This window comes from Topomyia yanbarensis, chromosome 2, assembly GCF_030247195.1.
Source record: "Topomyia yanbarensis strain Yona2022 chromosome 2, ASM3024719v1, whole genome shotgun sequence".
Lineage (NCBI taxonomy): Eukaryota > Metazoa > Arthropoda > Insecta > Diptera > Culicidae > Topomyia > Topomyia yanbarensis.
Window position 1 is genome coordinate 317,777,623 of NC_080671.1, and position 13,556 is coordinate 317,791,178.

Genomic DNA, 13,556 nt, shown 5'->3' on the forward strand with positions numbered 1-13,556 from the left:
CTCCTACGCCAAATTAAAAACTTACTACAATTACAATGTATAGTCGCATATCCAGTCAGCTGTAATTAATTCAAATGTTTTAGTTAATTTTGAAGCCAGGAGCTCCATCTTTTTGTATTGTTTTACTATTTCTTGAAAAGTAGCTAATACGGCTTAGAAGACGCGTTCAACTTGCAATGATTTAACCAACATGTAGTGAATATAATCGATTAGAAAAATAGATTTTTTTAGCATTCCATTCCAATTCAATATGTTATTGCAAGCAGGCGAAGAATATCAAGGTCATTTAATGGAGTTGGTATCCTCAGATGATCAATGCTGGGTTCATATACATTTTAGATAATTTTGGTTAGTGACGGGTTTGAAAGAGACAATAATATTTATTGCGATACCCGTACTGCCTAAGACGAAACACTAACATTGGCACAGGTATGAACCAAAACAAAGACCGCAATATGACTGTCTGGTGAATAAAGTGCTGCAAATGAGAGAGTCTGTACACGCAAAGCTACTTGTTTCGATCATACAGAGCTGTACTGAGTCGGGGGGAGAGAGTCAAGCTCGAGGTACTTTGGCGGTGAGTACAGTGGCGCGCAATGCCTATTTCCAGCGTTTTTTGCACTTGAATCATGTAGGTTTCTCGTCTAAGGCTCCATCAAGCTAAAGTATGGTCGCAGTCTTCACGCGTCATTCGGTTGGCCTACACAGCTCTCGATAAGTTCAGTTGCGCGCGCGTGTTGCTTCATTTGTTTTCGGAGTATTTTTCGAGTGCCAGTTCTTCTTTCGGAGGTACAATTACGGGTTTACGTAATCGGTAGGAGTCCATCAGCATAGCATTTTTTGGCGGTGGTTCGCGCATTTCAACTCCTGTATCTGTTCACAATTTTCCATTGCTGTGGAAGCTAGTTAGAAAGTTTTCACATTGAATATTTCATCCGAATGGAGCTAGGGAGTCTATCCCTGCTGATAGTTGGGGTACTTTTGTGGCAGTGGGATTAAGCATGGAATTGAGTGCGCTGCAAAAAGTGTTTAGGTTTATTACAATTTTCAGTGGTTCCAACAATTAAAGCCCGTGTCGTGTTGGTATTTTGTGTGGCGTGGAGTGGATTGTGGATTTGCAGCACAGCACAGAGTGAAAATAACGAATTTTAAAGTGAAAACATTCACCCCGGTGGCCGCAGCGGTGGCTAGCAAAGTGCTGAAAGATGATATTTTCGCTAGTCCACAGAGCTTGAAGCATGCAGCACGGATGCAATTTCAAGTTTTGTAGCGATAAAAAAATGAACGCAAGGAAGGGAGCCATCGGGCCTACAAATGCGGTGCGCGGAGAAAAAAGCGGTGATGGTCGCGGCTTGGAAGAGAAATCATGTGTCAGAGCGCTTAAGTGAAATGCATTTCGTGTGCAATTTGCCGTTATACATCATAGTTGTTATTTTCTACCGTCGCTGTTTCCGTTGCCACCAGCTCCCCTAATCGCTTGCCGCAGGAAAGCAATTGAAAGCGGAGTTCAAGTCTAGAGTTTTTTTTCATAACGATGCCCATGATAGGGATAGTAAAGCTGTGGTTATGATATTGGCTAGTTTTTATTTCTGTATTTATTTGCATCATTTAAACTGGTTTATTGCTGTCGTTACACACAGTGAAATTCACTTACCTTTTTTTCCTCTTAGTCCTATGACACAATCTTAGTACACTCATGATTAGTATTATTATTATATACATACATAATAGATTGCAAAGAGACAAGTGCTCATTGTCGAGTAGTGAGAAAGGTAGAACAAAACAAGAGACCAATGAAATATGTTCTCAATTAAAAACCTGTTTTAATCTATATAATGGTGCAGTTTATGCCTGTCTCATTTGAGCTACCGAAACAAATAGCCGCAAAAACAAAACATGCTTCGCAAATGCCGTTTTGTATATATTAGTTGTAAAAAATATAAACACCAATCGTAAAAATTGGACTGACACCCTTCAGCATAAGAATCGCTTAAAAAGTTCTCACTCGAAACAGTAGGCAAGGATGAACTTTCGGTATAAAAACCAAATGCAAATTAATAATTCATTTTCAGGAAAATGCATATAACGTTCCATTGAAGACTAAAGATCAGTTAGCGAAAATTACTTAGTAAAAACCAGATAATTTTTTTCCGGTAGTGTAGTTATTGCAATTAGTTCGATGGAGCAGTGCCGCCAGGGACAGTTGATGTTGTCGACGGAAAATGAATTTTTCATATATGATAAAACTTATCAATTTAGACTGTCTTTGGCTACGTTGTGCATGCAATTGGACTATTGTAAACTGTATTGAGCATGGAAGGTAAAAATTTAGTAGCTTCTAGAACTACGGATGATGAAATCATTATCTTTATGAAAAAAAGGCTTTTCGTGTTTCTTGACCTCACCGTTTTCAAGGAAAAATAGTTTTGAAACCCTACATGCACTAGAAAAAAGTGGGGCATGAAAGGGTTAAATGAGCAAGGAGAATGTACTTGTGATCAGATAGCGACGATTCGAGCTCGTTGGCTACGAACCAGTTTCAAATCATGCGAAATACTGTCGGAGCAGAGAGTTACATTTAACACCAACTTGTCAGATTGTGTTAATATTGGGCGATTTCGTACATTGAGTATATGCCGATTTGGTCGGTGTTAAATTAGACCGGACTTAGTAGCAAAAACTCAAAAAGTGCGATAATGATAGCGTTGGATATAGATTTTCTTCTGCTACATACGACTTTTAGAATATGTTCCAATAAGCAAGAATTAAGGCAAAAATACATTTTGAAATACAACGTAAAAGTACAGCGATTCCATCTTTAGAATCATTTTTTCGAAATCAATTTAATGTCACTTAGTCCGGTTTTACTTGTCTTTTACAGTACCAGTTTACAATTTTTCTGAAAATTTTATTTTAATTTCGCTATTTTTTACCCATTTGGATGGAACCGGCTCTAAATGATCTGGAATTAAGTCCAGTTTCTGTCTGTTTAGTATTGTTCAAATCCGTAGACCGCTTCCGGAATCAAGCCGAATTCCCGTGGGGTATATCCAATTTCCCATTGAGGTGACGGACGAGTTTTGATATGCGCTACATATGACTATTTACCATTGATCCTTCATAATAGACATGAATTGGACTAAGTTTGGCCACCTGGAAAACTGTTCCGGGAGGACCAAAGAACTTGTATATACTTTTCTAGCATTCCAGTCTTTTGGATTCATAAATTTATACGAAATACTAAGTTCTTTCAATCATACGGTCCTACAGCCTATGGCCTATGGCCATTGCGGCACTGGTTCCGGATGGAATCAAATAGCATTTGGCGCCAAACCAATATGGTGGCTTCCGGTTAGCCCAAAACAGTGAAAACCATTATCAATATGGGTATCATTGGAAAGGGGTCGGTCAGCAAAAGCCGGAAATTGATGATTGAAGCCATTTTGGAAACCAAGATGGCGGTTTCCGGTTACTACAAAACAGTGAAAACTGTCATGAATATGGGTATCATTTAAAAGGGAAGTAGAAGACAGAAATTAATTACCACAAAATAGTGCAAACCACCATCAATATGGTGTCTTTGTACAGCGGATAAACAGCAAAATTCAGAAATTGGTAACTGACACCAAAAATTGAACGAGCTGGCAGAGAAGAGGTGTTGTAACTCTCTGCTCTGACGGTATTACGCATGAATTGGCAAACCGGCTCGTACCAAACGAGTACGAACCGTCGTTATCTCACCATAAGTACATCGTCTTTGATCATTTAAACGCAGGGCCGCAGAGAGAAAATACGGGCCCGGGGGGTCCAACGTACGGGCCCCCACCAGTGTGTATTGCCTGAGTGCAAAAAATCAATGTTTGAAATCCATTGGAGTTCACTGATATTATGTATAGTGCACTGAAATTTTATATTTATGTACCATTTTTTTGCTCTTGTTGTTTGTAGTGCCAATGAAGGAAAAAACGTGGAGTTTTTTATACGTTGGGAGTTTTAAATACCTCTTCGACAGTTTTGGTGACTTTGAAAAGCGCCATTTTTGTAATAGTATTTATAAAAGAAAGGAAATGACAAGATTAAAAATGTAGTAACTACAAAAATTAAAAATATCCAAACGGCGATCAACGGCAAAAGATAAAAAAAACAATAGGAAAACTAAATATTAAAAGAATGTACAAAAGAGCTAAAAACAACAAAATCAACCACATAAACAAATGTCAATTGTCAAAAAATGTTTAATATAGAAAAACCAAAACAAAACCTATAAAAAATTGATAAAGGAAAACATGAAACTAGAAAAACATATTGCGAAGATTAAAAAAGTAGAACATTATTGAACAAATGATGAAAATAATGAAAAATCGATAGAAAATTAGGAAAAAAATAAGAATCGATGAAAATGAAAAAATCTACTAAAAAAATACAAATATTAGTATAAAAAATGCATAAAACTGAAAAACTCGATAAATCAAGAATAATAAAATTTATTTAACATTAAAAACAAGAAATATTTAAAGCAATAGAAAAAATAAATATAACGTTAAGAATGCATAAAACTAGAGGAGTACCTATATATAAAAGACAAGAATAAATTAACCATAGAGAAATTTAAAAAAATGGACGAACCAGAAAATTTTGAAAAATTGGAAAATTGACATGATGAAAAGACGAAAAAGTAGAGAAAATTGGAAGGATTGAACAAAAACGGAGCAAACAGACAAAATGGAAAAAAAATAGTAGAAAAAAGCCAACATGGTATACTATAGGAATACAAAAATGAAGATATTAACACGAAAAAAATGAATAAAATGGATATTACTTAAAGAACAGAAAAAGCACTAGAAATGAAATTTTAAATAAATTCAAACAACGAACTAAATGCTAAATTAAGAAAAAGTGCGCATAGTGTCAAGAAAAGATAAATCAAATGTTTTTTTTGGGAAAATAAAAAAAAATCAATGCTAACGTATAGGAAAATGGTCAACAGAAAAGTACTTTCAAAATAGGTTAAATGGAAAACATGAAGAAATAACAATAACGAATTAAATCTTAAGAAAAAGGTATAAAAAATAAATAAAATTGTATTAAATGAACAATGGGAAAAAATAAAACTACAATAAACGGAAAGCCAAAAACTGGAAAATAAGGAAGAAAATAGGAGAAAGGTAAAAAATTAAACAATAAGACAAATTGGAATGAATTTGAATAAGTAAAATTGCTTTTGGAAATGCAAAAAATATGAAAAAAAGGAAATAGAAAAAGGCTATGACAAGAATAAATATAGTAAATATACAATTTCTAAAAATTAGATTAAATGACAAAAGATACAAATAAAAAAGCATGGTATTAAAATATGAAACAATAGGAAAAAAATAAAGAAAGCAGGATTGTAAACTGAGAGATCTTCTCTTCATGCTACAAGGCGTATAAAATTCAAAACAAAACTAATAACAGTATACTAGACCTGTGCGCCGCCGCGCCACGCCGCCGCCGCCGGTGATTTTTAACGTACGCCGACGCCGAACGGTAGATCGGCGGCGCGCCGCCGATGCAATTTTCCCGCGCCGACAATTCGCGAACTCTAAAATTGTTGACTCATAATTTTATCCACAAATCTAGGAACATTGTCTATGGACCGAATATACGATGTTAACTGATTCATGATTTGTCACATCTTGATCAGTATTTGGTATTATTGGTCGTCAATTGCATTACAAAATTAAAATAATCTTGATATTTTCTCGAAAACCATTATACGATACTCGTTATATCATTCAAAGATCCATTTTTGCTTCGTCAACTGGTTATGATTGTGAGCATATAAGTTTCAATTCACCATTCGTGTACGTGAAATGATCCACAAATTAAAAAAAAACTTCCACTTTCAAGATATATGTGCCTGAAATTTACGATTATGTAACTGATCCTAATCTTTGCACGTAATCAATTTAACTGGAACGCAGTGTATTATTCATTGATTTTTTAACCGATTCTTAATTCCTAATATGCTACACACGATTCATCAGTCGAGCTCGTGAAACTGTTCATGATGTAATTCATGCAGTAATTAATTTTCCACATAATCTTAATATAGTTACGTAAACAATTACAAGGAACTCAGACTATTATTCATGGATTATTCTCTCTGCTTTTTGGTTTTGAAAATTCTATGTGAGCTATTGTGTACAACTGCTAGCAACCAGTCTCATAGGCACGAGCATTAGATACAAAGACATTACTAGGACTTGTAACCCTGTTATTCCTTTGTTAAAATTCAGAGAAATGTTCGGAATTAAATGAAACTGTGCTGAGCAAAATACATTACCTAGCCACAATTCACGTCCGTGAAATATCACGATAACACGACGAGAATTTACGAAAATCGTTGCACGTTCAATTCTTGACTGTTTTAGTCAATAAAGTTAATACAAATCAATGTTTCATCGAGTTATGAATTAGAATCATAAAAATATTAAACATATTCAGACACAACTACGAAACATTTGAGTATAATGTCATCTTTTTTTTGCGTGAACTAGTTTTGTGAAAACACAAAAATTATTTTCAATACGAGGTTTATTTATAATTTATTGAATCGTGACCTATTTAAAAAAAAAATTCTCGAAGTATAGTTGAGCAAAGTGATCTTGACTTTTCGCGACGCTGGTGCACAGCCCGGTATCACATACAAATACGACGTAATACGAGATGAATTTTCAACACTCGTAGAAAAAAAACGGTCGATTTCAATTACAAATCGGTGGCGTTAGTGAAGAGATTTTGACATAGAGCTAAATGCGTTACTTAGATTCCGCACCCACCCGAAAACGTTACGGTTTTTTTAATCTCATGCAAACCAAAACAAACAATATGGGCCGGAAATGTGAAATTCATTCTTGTCGAAGTGCCCAAAGTGGGAGTTGTTCACAATCATTTCTTAAGTTACAACACGATTCCGATCGGTGAGTAAGCACATAATAGGATGTTAGTAATTTAATTGATTCGGTGTATCGAATGTATGCAATGGATTAGAATTTGTTGGTCCCCGGAACTGCTGGAGAAATTGGCGGGGTGCAGGTGCTACGAAAACTAGAGATACGCTCAGACCATTTTCAATCAGACTTGTTTAGTGATCAGTTTCAACCTAACAGGAGCTAACACGTTAAGTCATGGAATGATTATGATTGATAGTAACTGTATATTTAGGTTTCGTCAGGGTGTAGATCTGTATGATTCCAGCACATCGAGCATATTTTGCACTCATGATAGAAGCAGATCGTACGTTGTAAGAAAATGTAGTGCCAGGGAATCGTATTTTTTTTTTATTTTTGATTATAGAGGTTTTAACCTAAAGGTCATTCGCCTCTTCGGGTTAGAAAAATCTCTTATGAAAAATTTCTAACCCTATGTGCGGGGTCGGGACTCGAACCCAGGTGCGCTGCGTACAAGGCAATCGATTTACCAACTACGCTACGCCCACCCCCAGGGAATCGTATTCCTTATCATCGTGGCGATTTTGTACTTACAAGAAGTAAAAGTAAACACCAGCCTGGAAAATGAAGTAATGTGTCTACCTTGAAAACTGTCCTTACACGATCATTAAAAGTGACATTTCTGCGCAGTAATGCCAATAATAACGCCTCGTGTTAGGGTACCTGATATCTGCGGGATTCCAAAAGAGCGACGGTAAACAACTCAGGGACAACTTGACAGATAGTGCTTGTTTCATATATGCACCACCGATTTGATGGTGGCGCTAGTATGCTTTCTCTGTATGAGTACCACGAGCAACGAAACGAAAAAGTTTCTAGAGAAAAGCGTGTTTCGTTACGTGTGTTATGAACGCCGTCAATGCGGCTAGAACAACATTTAGAAAAAGCTTATTCCAAAATATGAATAAAGAAAACTATTATTAGAGAATAAATTTATCCCTAACTGAAAACCGTCAGCAAAGTTACATAAATGTTATTATATATTTAGCTGGAAGTCGTTGTTTTTAACAACCAGCTCTCTTCCTTCCTAAACATGTTTTGGTTTTCTTGTTGTGTGAAGTTTGAAATCGTTAAATCATTGGTACTTTTTATCTTGAGAAATGTAAATGAAAAACATTTTGGCCAATGAAAGTACATCACCACCAAGCTTAACAATTCGTTTTGAATAGAATTTGTGTTTTTATTAGAATTCTAGCAACAAAAAGAAATGGTAGAAATGCTTAAATTGATTATTTTCCACAGATATGGAAAATAATAAATGGGATGCGCCTTTTTCAAATTTTGCTCCATTCGTGCCGCCATGACCTCACCAAATCACCCCAAAATTTGCTTATGAATTCAATTAATGGGAGCTGTCAATTGTCACCGGGCTTACGGTAAAGATCACTAAATAGAAACAAAAAACAATGAAACGACAACAATTAATTTCCTAAAAAAAACTGTTTTACCGTTGCTTAATTTCCCAAATATAGAACAATAAATAATTATTATGGGTCATTGAAATACAGTCGTTATTCTCCAAATTTGTCCATTGCAATCATTATTACATGCGAAGTCGTAGTATGCGACATCGACAATCTTTCTATTTCGTTCTTCAAATTTTACAACTGTAAAAATAGTTCCACCTTTCATTTATTATCTTGCATTTGGCAAGCAGGGTGGGCACTATTGGAGCTTCAGTTGAAAAAAAAAATTTGATATGGTTGCGAGAATTACATTTTGTGCAATGTGTTCAACAGATGTCGCTAGTACATCGTGGGCGATGATTTTTTTAGATTTTCTTTAAGCTGTAACGTTTGTTTGTATGTGCTGTGAAGTCTGTTACAATAGAATCCGAAAATTTGGGAAAGGAATTGTACTGTCAAGAATTTTTTTTTAGTTACATAGGCGTCAATATTCGTCACGCCGACACACGCCGGCGCGCCGCCGCCGATAGGGTCCAACGGCGTGACGCCGCCAACGCCGCCGCCGCCGGCCAAAAATGTCGCTTACGCCGCCGCCGATTAAAAATGCATCGGCGCACACCTCTACAGTATACTCGTCACGAAAGGGGCTTGTTGTGTACGCAAGTTACTGTTATAATGAAAATGTTGATAAAAGGCCGCATTTGAAATTTTTTTAAAAAGTATTTATTTTTTTCCATCCCTGGCCTCTTTGCTAGGGGGAATTGGTAATCGAAAATCGCCGAAAAAAGCTACGTCATTTGAGTATCACCACTTTACAAAAATGTTTCGGAATCATCTCGTATCTGAATATGATTTTTTATAGATTTTGTATCAATGAACGGCAAACCAAATATATTAAATTTTAAATATAAATTTTTGGATCATTTTCGTATTCTTTTAGTATATCAAGAATTTTTGATGACTCATTTGACCAAAACGCTTAAAAACAAATAAATATGCACTGTTTTATTTCTTATGTAGCTCGTAGCACTAGGAGGAAAAATATCTTATTTTCTTCACATTCACCGTAGAGTGTAATGTTTTGGTAAAGGACTCCACCTTTCTGTGCCGTTCACATTTAGTTGTATGTTTTTGCATTTGTTAACAGTTTTGTTGATTTAGTTGGATGTAGTGATTCATTGTCTCGGTTATTCACAAAGAATCCAAAAGCACCAACCACCCTCGCTGTGAAGGATAACCCGAGCGAGCTTTGCTCTGCTCCCCACACGGGGTGTGAAATCACGCTTCAGTTTCTTCCGAGAATCTTTGTGAGGAACATTAATCCATTGAATCGAAGGTTCAATGGGGTAAAGTAAACCCAAGTGGCACCTTTAAAATAATATTTGTCAACGCCAAGAGGGGCCCTCCTTAACAATTAGGACCTGCAACCCGAGGATGATGTTTATGAGGACTGGGTGCTGGGCGATTCCTGGTAAAGAAAAGGGCAACGCAAAATTGTAAAATAATCCATTCCGGGCGAATTCGGATTTACCTGAACGAAGACACGGAATTCGTCTCCAAAAACCGGAGTGGCTACCCTAAGCAGGGTTTTTTTTTTAATAATTACTTTCGATACTAATCCAGCGCTTTCGAAGATTGGAAATTCAATAAATTAAAAAAATCGATTTCAAATTGGCGAAATTTGAAGACAACCTCATGACTTCTAATCAAACCATTTAATTGTTTAACCCTTACAAATCTGATCATATTTTTGTTTGGATTATAGACATTCTAACCTTAAGGTCATTCGCTTCTTCATTCAGGTTAGGAATTTTTCTATAACAAATCTCTATTCCTATGTGCGGGGTTGGGATTCGAACCCAGGTGAGCTGCGTGCATGACATACAATGTACAAATTCCGCCATGCCCGCTTGGGCCTGATCTTGTTTCGATGCGAGAATTAGGTTGGTATAAACATAGTTGATATCAAATATGCAGTAGTTTAGAATTTTATTCTAGTTACCTCATACACAAGATATTGAATTTTTAATTGTATTTTCAAATAAATTTCTGTCGAAAAAGTATTTGCCAAAATTTTAGTTTCTGTAAAAAATCCGGGCCCCCTTCAAAACTCCGGGCCCGGGGGGAAACACCCCGGTCCCCCCTCCCCCTCTCGGCGGCCCTGTTTAAACGTCTCACTAGATATCGTCACATATCGTAATACCAAATCTACGAACTAGGACCTCTACGGAGAGGGCTTGACGACTAGGTTTTATGCGTATCTTTCAACGATTGAATCTCTAAGTGACTTGGATGAGGTCGTGGATAAAACAAACTCACTCATAGTAGCAGCATGCCAAGAGACTTGTCTGCTTCGAGTTATGCGTGCTTCTAGAGGAACACCTTGGTGGAATCCCAAACTTGTTCGACTCAAAAAGTTATGTTGAAGAGCTTGGAATCGCAAACGCAGGGACGAGTTGGAGGCATTTAAGTTGGCTTGCAAAGCACACAGAAATGCTCTTCGATTCTCTGAGCGACAACAAATGTCTCAAATCTCAACATGACTAGTAGATTAAATAAGTAACTTTCGAAATTGAAAGACTTTCATGCCAATTCGATTAGATCTGCTAATGGTAAATACTCGTCTGACGAAGATGTAATACTCAATGGTCTTTTTGATACAGACATTATACGGAGCCATCACTGACGACTGACCCTGAGTTCTTTTCAAGTAGTTCTGATTTTTGGGGCTCAAAGAATTTTAACAACCGAATCGATCAAATGGGCGATTTAAAGTTTTGCTCCGTATAAGTCTATAACTATGGAATCATTTCAATTATACTACAAAGAAGAACACTTCAAGCATATTTTGAAAAACTTCTTACTTGTAGTCTTGCAACAGGATACATTTCATTAGCGTGGATTGCAATAACTGTAAAATTCATTCCCAAAGGTTGCCTCGTCACATAAGAAGAGGAAAAGAGGTTTAGTCCGATCAGTCTGACCTCCTTCCTTCTCAAATCAGTGGAACGTTTAATCGACCACTACATTCGGGGTGTTAGCTTGGACGAGCACCCGTTGCACGCAATGCAACATGTATCCTGTTACATAATGTTGTCTACAACATTGAATAAAGTTTTTCGCCAAAGCAATCAATCACAATATCAAATGGAGTACCTTCATATATCACGAACTGAATAGACGCAATGCTTAGCAACCGACATCTGTGCTCATCGTTAAGACAAGTAGAGATAAGGAAACTGAATGTCTGCGGATGTCCTCAAGGTGGTGTGCTGTCACCACTTCTAATGATCACCGGTATTTGCATTAACATACGTTTTGATTTGATGCAACAAGCCTTATGTGTTGTTGCCCGGACAACCATTTTACACTTATATCACAATCTATGATCGCATTGTGCGTACATTAATGCGGGAACATTTAATCGCACAAGGTGCTTCAAATGCGCCATATGCGTGCAAAAGTGGAGGTGATATATATGCATTATGAAAAAAAGTTCTACCTAATGAGATGTAAAAAATAAGTTTATGCGAATTATGTAGTACACATGTCGAGTAATTCAAATACTCATTGCGACTTTAAAATCTCATATTTGCGATACAAAGGAACATTATAAACGAATTACTTTAGCAATATATGCGATGTGTGTCAGTTATAATTACGATGTTTTTCGATGTTTTATATGATTTACACCGTATTTCTTTTCAGTGCCAAAAAAAACTAAATTAGTTCCAAAACCAATATTGCTATCCATGGCGTGGTGTTCTTGTCATTACATTGGAAGCTGTGCACACATTATTTTTGTATTTGTTCCTCTTCGCTACTTTGTACGAGGAAAATATTGCTTATATATGCATATAAAAATATAAAAAAAATATTGCTTATATATGCATATATTTGGTCACGATATATCGCTTAATTTTAATTTCAATGTATCTCATATCGCGAGTTAATTTGAAATTTTTCACAGGCAGATACATTACTTGCATACCAACCATGCGGTGATTACCAACTCTTTTTAGACTGAATATTGCAAAATCAAGACTAAATTATCTGGCGAAATTGGGTGCTTAATATTCTGGTTAACATAAACTTTAAAACTATTTATGAAATATTTGCATGTGGTATCTTAAAGGGGTATACGCAATATTCTCTCACAAAATTTGCTGAAATAAATATATATTCTCTCGATAGGGCAAGACATTAACTGAACTAACTCGTGTATTTGGTAAGTTGTGCTTTGGAAATTACATTATTTATACATCTGACGTAGCAAAAGGATTTTTCCTTTCTATCTAATGAACTTATAAAAATATATCTGTGCATATATTTCACAATGGCAACTCTGCATTCATATGTCAAAGAGGCCAAATCAAACAAAGGCCTGAAAAATTGTTGCTTCAATTTTCAAGAAAATCTAACAGTGGCAGATCCAGGGGGAGGACAGCAAGAACACGTATGGCTGTTCCGGTTTCGTGAGTTCGTGACGGATTTTTGATGTGACCGAAACTTTCTTCCAATGTAAAGCTGGAAAAGCAAAGGACGGAAGGGTACTACAAAGAAAAATCTGGTTATAGTGGGTAGAAAATATAAAAGCCAGCAAGCCGCAGAAGACCTACCAAAGCAAGAAGTGTCCGACATAGAAAACAAACGAAATTCGTAAAGCTTAAACTACTGTTTCGTAGATATACCACTGTACAAGCGATATGATCGTTTATACCTTTTGTCGTGGATTCTAGACAACCATGTTTACCATTAAAATTTATCACACCTTTGATGAAAGAACGAACAGGACAGTCACAAATAAAACAATGTATTCTGACTGCAACATGATTACCATTAATCACCAACCCATGCTCTAAAATAGGTAGTAGCTCATCTACAAATGGATTTAGAAATTCAATAGCACTTTTGGATTTGCTCGTTCCATAATATATTCCTATGGTCATAGGGGGGGACTCGTGTACCTTGAAGAGAATTCGCTAAAACTTTTTAGTATTACTTTTGTGACATGATGAACCGTTAATATTAATAGTCGACCCAATTCAAGTAGGAGTTGAGGATTCCTACAATAGATTTCACTGCTGTTTGAGTGATGTGGAACTCCGTGGACTAGTACCGAATGTCAGCAGCTAGATTCGTCCTGTCAGTTCCAAAT

The 13,556-nt window shown here is 36.3% G+C and overlaps 1 protein-coding gene across 2 annotated transcripts in view; it reads left to right on the top strand.

Annotated features, from left to right (window-relative positions):
- Positions 1–644: 644 nt before the first annotated feature.
- Positions 645–13,556, top strand: part of LOC131683703 (alpha-tocopherol transfer protein-like) — a 45,340-nt gene continuing 32,428 nt past the window's right edge. The window contains exon 1 of one of the 2 annotated variants that reach the window (XM_058965927.1): positions 645–814. The gene's annotated coding sequence lies outside the window, so the exon portion shown is untranslated. The remainder of the gene's footprint in view (positions 815–13,556) is intronic. The other variant, XM_058965928.1, reaches the window with a different exon arrangement.